Below are 12947 nucleotides of genomic sequence, written 5' to 3'. Positions count from 1 at the left end.
GCAGCAGCCTTGCGTCCGTTTTCATTCAAAGTTTTAAACGAAGTGAACGAGAACTCTTGACGCGAGAAGCTGGCTGTACGCTGCGGCGTTGCTAAGCACACCTAACGGGATCTTTCCAGATTCTGTTCTCCTTTCTGCCTTCACACGTTTTCGGTGCGCGCGAGAAAGAGAGGCTGTTATGCTGACAGACTATACGTGTAAGCGGGTCAGCTAAACGATATTCGCTGCTCTCTGCTATACTCTGCGTTTAGCTGTTAGACATATGCGAATTTACATGCAAAATGACTTTACTCTAATTTCTCTCAAAAGTTTTTATTTCCATTTACGACTGGCCCCCACACCACAGTTAACTCGGCAAGAGATTGAACTCACAGAGGAGTTAACTGAAAGAAACAAAAGGTCAGTCAGCTCCATGATATGCACATTTTAGGCTCTGATATCTTTCAAATGGTATACTCCTAAGGACTTATTTGCTTCGTTCGTTAACTCGTAATATGTCGGACTGATCTTTTTCGTCACCGATGCCTTGATAAAGACAGGCGCAAGTTTGCTACTAAACTTTTTCGCTGCGTTACTCTGGGCGAAACTGCGAGCGAATACCGTGTCTCCAACGTGCAATTGAACGGTTCGGCTACGCAAATTATATACCCTAGCATTTGCGGCATGTGATTCTGAAATCTTCTTTTTAGCTTGCTGGCGTGCTACTTGCAACATGTCAGGTGTTTTCAGTGCCACATCGTCGGTCAACAAATCCAGATTCCTAAGCAATTCGTAATCCTGTCCGTTGGCTACCATGTTCTGACCGAAACAGAGAAAATACGGGGAAAATCCTGTACTGCGGTGTACACTAGATCTTAAAGACGCGCTTATCGCATCGATATTTAGATCCCAGTTAGTGTGGTCAGCGCCGACATAAGCTCTAACTGCGGCTAGTATCGATCTATTTACTCGCTCACTTGCGTTAGCTTGTGGCGAATAAATTGCTGAGCAAATATGCCTGACTCCGAATTTCGTTAAGAACGCTCTAAAATAACCTGATTTGAACTGCGACCCGTTGTCCGTAAGTATGGACTCTGGTGTACCGAAGGTGTAAAACACGTGCTTCTCCAGAAATTCGCAAATCCTTTCGGACGTGAATTTTCGCAATGGCTGTAGGAAGTGAAACTTTGTACAGTGGTCAACTATTATCAAAAGTCCTATATTTCCTTTCTTGGACCGTGGGTATGGGCCAAGAAGATCCATATACAGTCTCTGAAATGGGCGGTCTGAAGTTGTGGGTCTCCCCATGGGTGGTCTAAGAACCTTGTTTGGACTCTTTGTCGACTTGCAAATGGAACACTGTGAAACAAAGCTGCGAATCTGCGTTACCATTCCTGGCCAGAATAGATGCCGCCTGAGTTTCTCAATCATTTTATTCATTCCAATGTGTGCAGCATCGGGGGAATTGTGCGCCCGTATTAAAACCTGGTGGACGAGGTTGATTGGAACCCAAAGTTTCCATGATTCCTCTTCCTGCAACAAGTCTCCTTTCGCTGGTTCATTTCTCTTATACACAAAATTATCCACGACCCTGAGATCGGGTAGCTTTGACTGGTTGTCATGAATCCGTTTTCTCAGTTCGAGGTACTGTTCTGAATTAAACTCCTTTGAACTTAAGTCAATAATGGGTCCTCCGTCGGAAATGTAAGACACTACTTCTTCTTCGCGACGCGAAAGTGCATCGGCCACAACATTTTCTGATCCACGGCGATGTTTGATCGTGAATGAGAACCCTTGCAGACGAATGGACCATCTTGCCAAACGGCCGGACAAGTCCTTTTGTCGCATTAGCCATTGAAGTGAAGCGTGGTCAGTTATGACACAAAAATCTTGACCTTCAACGTAGGCTCTGAACTTATTGATGCCCTTAATGACTGCTAAGCACTCTAATTCGGTGACCGAATAATTTCGCTGCGCTTTAGACAGCTTTTCAGACATATACGCTATGGGTAGTTCGACTCCATCCTCATTTTCTTGAGCTAATACACAGCCGAGCCCGTACAGGCTTGCATCGCAAAGCAGAATGAAAGGTTTCTTAAAATTTGGTGTCCTCAAGATTGGAGATGAGACTAATTTGGTTTTTAGCTGGTTAAAAGCGTCCTCTGCCGCTTGAGTCCACGACAGAACTTTATTTTTCTTAAGCAGATCAGTTAGCGGAACGGCAATCGTGGCATAGTTATCCACAAAGCGCCGGTACCAACCTGCTAGACCGAGAAATCTGCGCAATTGTTTGACGGTTGTAGGTGCAGGGAACTTCTCGATTGCACTTACTTTGTCCGGGTCAACTTTCAGCTCACCGTGACCAATGACAAAACCTAGGTACTTAATTTCAGTCATACAGAACTTTGATTTGGCTATGTTTATTGTCAGGTTCGCCTCACGAAGATAGCCTGCGATTTCTTCTAACAGCTTCATGTGCGACTCGAAATCGTCAGACAAAACCAAGAGGTCGTCCAAATAAACGAATACTCTCGTCCTCAATTTCGCTGGAATAACCAAATCCATTAGTCTACACAGAGTTTGAGCAGCGTTACATAGACCAAAAGGCATAACCTTATATTGATACAAGGGCCTGTTAGGTATTGTAAATGCCGTATACTGCCTGGACTTTTCCTCGAGCGGTATTTGCCAGAAAGCGTGTTTCATATCAAGGCCTGTGATATAGCGCGCGGGAGGCAATCGGCTAAGTATCCCGTCTATGTGCGGTAGTGGATAAGCGTCCTTTATAGTTAACTTATTCACTTCTCTAGAATCGAGACACAAGCGAACTTTCTGTCCTTTCCTCACGAGAACACAGTTACTGCTCCATGGGCTTTTGGATTCTTCAATCACGCCTAACGCTAACATATTCTCCAACTCGGAAAACATTAGATCCTCTTTGGCCGGCGAGATTGGCCAATGACGCTGCTTTACTGGTTTCGCGTCCGCTACGTCAATAATATGCTCCATCAAATGTGTTCGACCTAGACCGTTCTTTTCATAAGATGGTAATTTATTTATGACTAAGTCTAGTCTTTCTTTTTGCTGTGCTGACAGCACGTGAACTTTGGGCGACTCAACGGCTACGTCTTCTCGACCTACGTCTAACTCTGAAACTGAGACTTTACTATCCAGAATCTTACTGAGTAATCCAAAATCACGCCAGAAATCTATTCCAAGATAAACATCTTGCTTAAGGTCTGGTATAACAAAAAACTGTACCGGCTTGGTAATTTCACGATAGGTAATTTCACACTCAAGTCTTCCGACAACTGAACACTCGTCATTGTTGGCTGTTCGAATCTTGCCAGAACACTTGCGCATTTTGGGATGCTGCCCCAATACTTTTGCTGCTGTACCACCGATGCAACTTATGGAAGCACCTGAGTCCAGTAGAGCCACATAGCGATGACCAGCTACGTTTATGTCGGTATACAATCGGTTGTCTGAGTTCATAAAGAGTGCGGAGATCAGCTTTTGGCGACTTCCTTGAACTCTCTTCCAAAAACTTCGCATTCGCTTGGTTGAACGCTTGGTTTTACGCACGCGAATGCAAGAACTGACGTCTCCGAAGATCCGTTGTCTAGCAGCTGCATAACGTGCTGCTCTAATATGATATGGCTGTGGGTATTTGACACAAGTTGATACGGGTTCGTCCGGTTGGTTGATCGACTTGTCTGAGACTAATTCTACTAATATATCTGTTTGGGAACCACTATCGGATTTTACTGCCTCGGATGCGACGTGTGGTTCTTGACCGACGCATCCATAGTGTAGTTTCCCGAAGGGTTGCACTTTTGGCATTTGGGCTTGTACGTGTTCTTCGCTCCACATCCGTAACAAAAGATGGTCCGAGCTTCGAAACACTCATCAAAACGATGACCTAGCATATCGCAGTTCCAACACTTCAGTTGCTTGCGTTGAATCGCTGCCACTTCAGCTGATTCGCTGTCGTCAAAATCTTGTTCTATCTGAGAAACAAAAGCGCGTTGATGAAAACTACTCTTCATTGTTTGTGCTTTCATCTGTCTACAAAATTGTTCATGAGTTCTGACTTCTTCCCTGAGCTGAGCTAACGTAACTATACGTAAATGCATAAGTTCGTACCGCAGAGATGGCTTTGAATGTCGTATGAGAAGCCTCACTAACGATTCTTCTGAGATCGGAGTACTCAAACGAGAAACGAGTCTTTCCACCTGAAATTGGTTATCCTCAAAAGACTCTTTTTCAGCTTGACGCTTGCTGTTTATAAACTCCCAAATGTCCATATCGTTGTCGCTCTCCTTGAACTTATTTCGGAACTCTCTACAAAACTCTATCCAATTCAATTGATGGCATGAACGATGGAACTTCCAGTACCATTCGCTGGCCTTCCCCACGAAAAATAAATGTAAATGGTCACACAAAAGCTGACGATCTCCATTTAAATTTTGCTGAGCTAATGCTTGTACACGATACAGGAATTCTTCGGTTTGTAACCCGTCTTTGGATCCATCAAACTTGATGTGCCAGCTCTGAATGATGTTCGGCACTTTCTCTGGCTGCACTGCGGAATTTGACCTGCTGACGCGTTGAGCGTTTGGGTGAATGTCGTGATAAACTGTTCCTGCAGAATGAGCTTCCCCTGATTGACCCTGCCGTTCATCCAACCTCCTACTTGGGGTTTGAGCGGAACTAGCAATCTGCATATTTGCTACCTGTGCCCTAATGAAATCAGATAGTTCTTGTCTGAGGTTCAGTTGTTGCACCTGCATGGCTGTTTGTACTACTCGCTCTATTTCCTCTAAATTCTCTGCCCTAGAAGTATCTATTATCGAGTCTGTGTCCAGACTACGTTCGTGGTGACTCGCTGGGTTATTGCGATTTGATCTCAGTGTCATTCCTGTTCGCGGTCCAGCGCCTCTGCGTTGACCTGTATTTCTTCCTCTTCTTCCACCTGTCCTTCCTCTGTTCGCATCATTGTTCGCGATACTGCCGTTAGCAGTGTTTGCTTCTCCTGTCCTTCTATCAGCAGCTGACAACTCTGCTGACAAGTTGCTGTTTGGCATGGACAACTGTTGTATAGTACACTCCCTGTTACACACCGGACATCCGTGAAAATCAAGTATATAATCCCTGATGCACTGTTGGTGGAATGTATGACCGCATGGGGTAGATGCTGTTATATCGTTCGCGATCAATGGCTGCGTACAAATCGTACACGATGTAATCTCACCGCCTATTGCGGCTGGTAGATCGAGATTGCTGTGACGCAATGACATCTTCACTAAACACTAGTTTCTTGAGTTTGTTGTGTAAAACATTAACTGGATCGTGATTGATATTACTATAAGTTCCTGCTCGCTATATAAATTAAACTCTTTAATGTTCCTTGATTGCTTGGCAAAAAAAAATAAAATAACACTAACTAAAATTGTTTTGAATGCTTACTCCCCGAGTTACGTGTTCTGAACCGGTCAAAGATCGAAGTTCCTCCGATACTTTGCAATTCCATTGCTCAGACGATCGTGATCTAAGAGTAAGTCTAAAGAAATTCCATTGAAATGAGATCTCAAGTAACCTGTTGGTTCTGGTCGACTATTCCGTAATAACTCGAAATACAATCGCAATTCCTAGAGACCTGGTTTACCGACATCCATATTCACAAATACTTTCTTATTCTCGTTAACCTCCAATTCTACATGTTTACATGACCCCCTTGATCTGAGTGGTCGACCCGATCCGCAGATTCTCGAATCGTCGTCGCTGTTCCGGCCTCAAGATACAAGTGATCATTGAATAAACCGAGAAGAGAAAACTAAACTTCAGCAGACTCTAACAAAGACTTAATTGAAAACTGGTAAAGCAATACGTGAAGTTAAACCTCCTCCTAGTAGCCTGCGCTTAGAAATCAACTAGAATCTAGGCGGTTTCGGTTTCTAGGGACGTAAATATTGATTGGTTTGCCCCACGTTCTGGGCGCCATTTTTTCTTATTATGTAGTAGACAGCTAGGGTTTTTAGGCCTGCGTTCACTAGGCTATGGATAACCTAGTGTATACGAAGATTCGGGTTCGTGCACTTCTAGCATTGCTCGGTGCTAAGCTCGTCGGATTGTCGTGGGATCTTCCTAGTCTTCTCTATAACACGCACCGTACTACGCGAAAAAAGTTTTAAGTGCACTAAGCGGTAATCTAAAAGGATCGAACAACAAAATAATGGGTGTAAACGGACTCAAGGCACGCGGACGGACGTTGAAGGCACAAGCGAATCAGGAAACATTAAGAGTTAGGGTGGCTCGATGTGGCGCGTGTTGGTGAGGCGATGTGGGTGTAGCAGCAAAAGTCACATCCGGTATCCGTTCACTTCCTCATCCAAGTATGACCACGGCTTCGATCAGTGGTCCAAAAATGACTGATGTACTGGTACCATAACCCTCCAAAATGTCGCTCTATGGCTTAGCCAGAGCTGGGGCGGTGGATGCCGCGCGTGGCGCGTGTGGGTGAGGTTATGCACTAGCCACAGTGGTCACTCAGGTAGACTTCCTTCGATTAGGGCGGTTCTTACAAGGCCGCACGTGGCAGGCGGTTGGTGGGATGCCGGGCCAGAGATTTACGCCGTTCGCGGCAATCTGTAGCCTAGGTCACCTTCCAGAATGTTCGCGCCTTTGCTGATCGCAGGGGGCACCTAGCGCGACACGTGTCCGCAGGTGGCAACCCTGCCGTGGCAGGTTAGCTTGAACTGACACCCAGAAAACAAAGTCTCGTCTTGGCCGACCGGTTGCGAAATTAAAAACGGTGTAATCACGCCGCGCTGGCGCTGATGTTGCCGGCCGGCTTCGACAGAAACTCTTCTCCTTTCCTATTACAAAAAAAATACATAGAAATACACGCCACTTAATAGCCTGCCTGTGCGGTTAAATTTGTGCGTTCTTATTTACCAGTAGTTGGGTGTAAAAATATATATGATCCTCCTGTTAGCTTAGACTTGGCTGGTGCACACACACTTAGACAGAATTCGAACCGCGTGGGTTGTAATTTTCCGTTTGTATTCTACTTACGGCAGCAGCCTTGCGTCCGTTTTCATTCAAAGTTTTAAACGAAGTGAACGAGAACTCTTGACGCGAGAAGCTGGCTGTACGCTGCGGCGTTGCTAAGCACACCTAACGGGATCTTTCCAGATTCTGTTCTCCTTTCTGCCTTCACACGTTTTCGGTGCGCGCGAGAAAGAGAGGCTGTTATGCTGACAGACTATACGTGTAAGCGGGTCAGCTAAACGATATTCGCTGCTCTCTGCTATACTCTGCGTTTAGCTGTTAGACATATGCGAATTTACATGCAAAATGACTTTACTCTAATTTCTCTCAAAAGTTTTTATTTCCATTTACGACTGGCCCCCACAATTTCTTTAGTTAATCATTGACTGGAGATTAGAGTTCCACCTCAGGTGGTAATTAAAGAGTTCCATTGTGATATTAGTTTTATTCAGTTTTTCTACGACTAAGGCTGGAATTAAATAAAACTACAAGTGAATTGTACATTTCGAAGAACTTATTACATTATATTAAGTAAATATTCTCTAGTCAAAAATAGAGATATAGTATCACTTATTATATTTCCAATACATATATTGTGCTTTGCAAGAGTAAATTAAATAACAATATTACCCAATTTAAATACTCTTATTATAAAGAAGAACTTAAATATAGTAACAATCAAATTTGGCACAAAAGTAATTAGAGGTTTGAAATCTCTTCTAAGGGTGTCTCAAAGTATGCAACATTTTCTAAAATATGTGTAAAATATATATTTTGCTAAGTAAAGTATTCTTAAATTGATTTAAATTTTAGTCAACTAAAGCTGAATGTGTTCTTTAATGTATTTCACAAACACTGATAAATATTTTCCGTATTTATATGCATTAGGCGACTGTTACTCAATCATCATTAGCAAACTCCCACTGTTTTTCCCACCCAAGGGGCGTTTTCGCTTTAATTACATGCTAATTATCAAGCAATGACTCCGCAGCATTGAGCTGAATGAGTTGCATTTCGGTTTGTTATTCTTGTGGGTGGGTGCCTGATTAATTTCCTTAGGAAAATCCATTTTCCCTTGGCCAAAAATCGAAGCTAAAAAAATAATTGCTGTCTATTGCGGGTAAGGAGGACGAAGGAAATTGTCAGCGGTGAGCAAAACTCACAGCCAAATTGGGATCAAGTTGTGGTTGGACTTGGGCCTGAGTTGTTCTTGAGTGCTTGTCGGACATGGCTTCCCTTCGATTTCGATGCTTTTGTGGTCAGTGTGGAAAGTGGGTGGGGGGCCGGGAAAATATCCACTTTTCCGCTTTCCTCCTTTTGAGGACGAACCCTTTTCATGCATCGTGTGAAATATGCGGAGCACTCAGAGCAGAGAGAGCTCAGCCCGGAGGCAACTTTTGTTGTTTGTTGGTCAAATTGTCGTAAATTAGTTTTTACACCTGACTGAGTGGCTTTTCGAGTATCTAGCAGTGTGTGCGAGTTTTCCGATTCACTCTCAACAAGTTTCCTGGCCACTTTGTCGTGTAGAATCCTAACCCTTTTCCTCACTCTACAGTCAAACTTCCCTAATTTGCACTTGCCAAGCTGGCAATCTAAAATTTCAGGCAAAGTTTTTAATTGACCTGGACTTACTCATTAATAGTAAATGTTATAAAAAACTAACTAAAGCTGCTTAGCATTTTTTTTGAAATTTAAATCAATTTATTTTTCCCAAAAGCATTGAGCAATGGATTCTCTCAAGTTTAATTTAAAAAGTTCAGTATACTGTTCCTAAGTCCTGACCTTGCCACTCGGTTTGTGATGGTGTGTGGAATTAATGTAATCGGCTTTGTTTGGCCGTAAACTATGTGCGAACATAGATTTTCGATTAAATGGAAGACGGAAAATGCCGAGAACTCACTCGGCCATTGACTTAAGTAGAAGGTGTTTTTGAGAGAGGTTTGAGGTTTGTCCCGCCTCAAGTGGTTTGGGTTTCTTACAAGGCTTAAAGTCACTTCCTGGGCCTTCCCTCAATGTGCCGTTTAAGTATTCACATGGAATTTCCATCTGTTTCTGTTCGAGGGTCTCAGCTTCTCGATTATGCGCTTTATGCCTCATCATTAACTACAATGTACTCGTCGTTTCTGGCTTTCTCAATGACTGAGTTTCCTTCGGTTTTTGTGCGGCTTTTCCCGGACTTTCCCGCACCCCTGTTTTTCCATTTTCCATTGCTTTCTGATTTTGGCTCTTCAAGCGCTGAGGTAGCCGCCATTTTCCGGGGTATTCACCGTCATGTGAGTGTGTGTTTGTGTGCATTTTTCATTTCCGCTTTGTCGCTGCGGCATTTCCGTTCATTTTTCACATATTTTTACGCCGGCGTGACGATGACTCCACGTGTGTGCATTTGTGTATGTGAGTTTGGGAAAATGAAAACTCGCCTTTTTTGTCGTGGCTTGCAATTAATTTTTCATGTCACCAGCTCCTTTGGCGCCCTTGTCGCCAGGATTTGCTTTAAAGCTTTCGGTAATCCTTTTAGAAATTACATTTTCGCCCCACTCATGCGTTGGCTTATGCCTATCTCGCCCTCTTTTGCCAACTACAATGTTGTCAACACTTTGAACAATGAGATGAGGCATTTATTTTAAGCGTTTCACCTAGGACCTTCAACCGAAATTCGACAGAGAAAGAAATAATGTAAATTGTATAGGTAATCCATCATAACATCAGGGGAATCGTATGCAATATCTATATATACACATGTACATATGTGTTATAAAAATATCTTATAAACATCTCTAAAAATATATCTATGTTCTTTAGGGTCTTAAAAAATATCTATGGGTGTACATTTACAATATAGGTAATTAATTTAAAAAACGTTAAGAATTCATTCTATAAATACTATATCAACTATGATATATATACACACTTCATAATATTATGATAGAGATACAATTAATAGTTCTGCCCAACTTGCAAAACAATTTTTCCCTGTGCAGGGACCAGCTTTTAGTGCTGGGGTCCCCCGGTTCAGCCTGGGCCTCTGATTTGGGAGGGCCCCAAGAAGTCATAAACCACTCAGTGGCCAACTGGAAGTACCACAAATATTTGCCGCTAACCAACTTGCCGCCAGCAAATCTCTCTGTCCTGTTGGTCCGATCTCTCCACATCTCACGTTCGTTTAGTTTGGCTGGCTTTATGTGCTTTACTCTTTCGCCTTTTGATATATGGCCATTGCAGGCTTCGCTTTCCACGTTTCCACCTTTCCAAATTGCCTTTTTCCACAGGTAACTCGGGTGTCTGCCTGTGTGTGTAAAACCGAAAGTGCTGCCATTTATTTTATTGCCACCTCAAGAGCAGCAGCAACTTCAGCTGTCCGGCGATGAGTAAAAACTTTGAAAGCTGCCATAAAATAAACTGGAACCGAACCGAACTCGCACAAAAAAAATGAAAAGGAAAACCAACGAGATGCGCAAAAATTGAGAAGAAAAGAAAAGTGACCCAAATGTTGTATTTGTACAGTATTTGGATTTGTGCAGCGTTTCGTGTGTTTTTATGATGGGATTTTAACAAAATTAAATCTGGCGGGGCGATTGAATGGCTCTGGACTACAGCCCAAAAAAGCAGAAAGAACGCCCCAACGTAGCCATCTGATGCCAGGGGTCGTGATGCAGTGGTCCATGGCTCGCTCTGATGGGTTTTTGTGTCACCGGGGTAACCGTAATGGGCAGCTTATTAGGGGCAATCAGGTGCAGTTGGCAGGTTATTGTCTTGGCCAGCTCCGTTGGAGTTGAGCTCTTCGGTTGGGGCAGATGGGACCGGAAATAGGCAGGATAACTCTTAAAAATGGAAGGAATCGAGGGTGGAGTCCGAAGGGTAATTTAATTACTGTTTAATGCTGCATACCCTTTTTTCTGCATACTTTTAGGCACCTTTACAAGTGATTTCAAAACCCTTGAGATTTTTTTGCTACCAAAATAATACCTATTTCCCAACATCGTATTAAGATTCTAGTTTTCTATCTACAAGGGTAAACTAACATAAAGTTAAATTGTTTGGCAAGACACTATCATTTTCTTAATGTGATGTTAATCTTACGGATTGAGAGGGTAGTTCGGTCTGTCAAACCTGAGACCGAAAAGTAGGCGAACTTTTTGTGGTGTTTTCCTTTCTAGGTAAGAATTTTAAGTCAAATAAAACCTAACATCAAATTGAAACAATAATTTTTCCCAAAAGAGCATTCTACTCAATGAGGAAAGTGAACATAACATTGGGAAATCGGCCAATTACATTGTATTTCCGTTGATTACTAGTATAAATTATTCAATTCCTTCAGACACCTTTTAAGTAGATTATGTTTCCTATACTTTCCTATCCATTGCTCAAATATTTCAACGTTATCCTTTTCATTGTATGCACTTTACAAACTTTTTTCTTCTCATGCCAGTTTAAAGCCAAAACAAAAAAGTTCAAGATGATTCGCCCCTTTCAGGCTAATGAATTTGTGGCAAACTTTGAGCGAGCAAAAACAATGCACCGAAAAAAGTCAAAGTTTCGCACTGATTTACTTCACTTTATATGATATAAATATTAGTTATATGAACACTCGCACACACAACAACGGCACAATGTAGTCATAACCCAGAAAAAAGGGAATCAATTTTATGGTTTTTGTGGACAAGTTGGTTTCCCATGGTGAGGCTTCTGGCTGCTCAAGGGATTATTGGGGAGTGGAGGGAGGGAGATGCTTAACAATTTAGAAGGCCCTAATTGACAGCATTAGGATTCTGGAAAATTGACAGGCCCCCGAGTCGAGTCGGGGCTCATAAGTATGTTTTAAAATGTTCTCGGTTAGTTTTTCTTCTCCTCTCGGCAGCTCAAACATTTACAAATATTTTATGAGCACTTAACTTGGGACACTCACGCTCACGGCTACAGAAAGTGTGGATGGGATGGGAATGGTATGGGGGCTGAGACACGCAATAAAAAGTCAACAACTGCTTGACAGTGGGTGGGTGTGTGGCTCTGGGGGGATGGTATCGGTAGCCCACTTCCAACTGGGGACCGTCTCAACGCCGGGAACTGGGAACTGGGATCTAAGATCTGCTTGAGGACGCCTTAGTCAGGAGAAAAGTTGTGCGTGATGCTGCTGGCGGTGATGACGATGCAGCATGACATGTTTGCCAAGTCCTAAATTAAATCAATTTAATAAGCTGTCAATAATGCAGAGCAGCGAGGGACAAAAGTAAAGGAAAGTAGAATAAAGTGAGTTAAATAAGCGAACACAATAGAACTCACGGGATGAGGTTACATTACATTCCATACTCTTTTTAACAATGATGTATACACAATCAAAAGGATCATATGTATGTCAGGTTTTTATTATAGTATTTTTAATTTTTTTAAATACTTAAATTCCACAACAAAATCTTTGACAAATACCGCACTGAATACCTCAATAAACGAGCATGTGTAAATATATTTTCCAGGAACATCTCATTTTATTTTTACAAATTCCCTTATACAATCGTATCAATTCCTCTATAAATATTTCCCAGAAATGTTAAATAATCCATGGATTACAACTCGCCTGTCTTGTTTAATTTGAGGTAGGCGTTAATTATAATTAATGTAATTACATTACCTCTGAAGGCATTTACATTACTTGCAGTCATATACGCTTGAACACATTTAGTCAAAGCGTATTTATAGAACTGCCTAACGTGTTTATGACATGCCACCCTATTTGTCACCAAAAAATTTGTTTTGTTTACGGAGTTTTAATTTTGTTCCCTTAATTTATACAGTTGCAAATAGAGTCTTTAAGTCTCTGCAAAAATAGCCCAGAGAAGGAAATCAGAAGGAAAATCTTTGGTTATAGGCAAGAGTTTATGGGCGAGATGAGAGAGTGTGTTTGTTTTCATGGCAACGTACGA

Source organism: Drosophila suzukii, assembly GCF_043229965.1.
Source record: "Drosophila suzukii chromosome Y unlocalized genomic scaffold, CBGP_Dsuzu_IsoJpt1.0 scf_Y1, whole genome shotgun sequence".
In the NCBI taxonomy this organism is placed as follows: domain Eukaryota; kingdom Metazoa; phylum Arthropoda; class Insecta; order Diptera; family Drosophilidae; genus Drosophila; species Drosophila suzukii.
The sequence above is the reverse complement of the archived record's forward strand: the minus strand, read 5'-3'. Positions refer to the sequence as shown.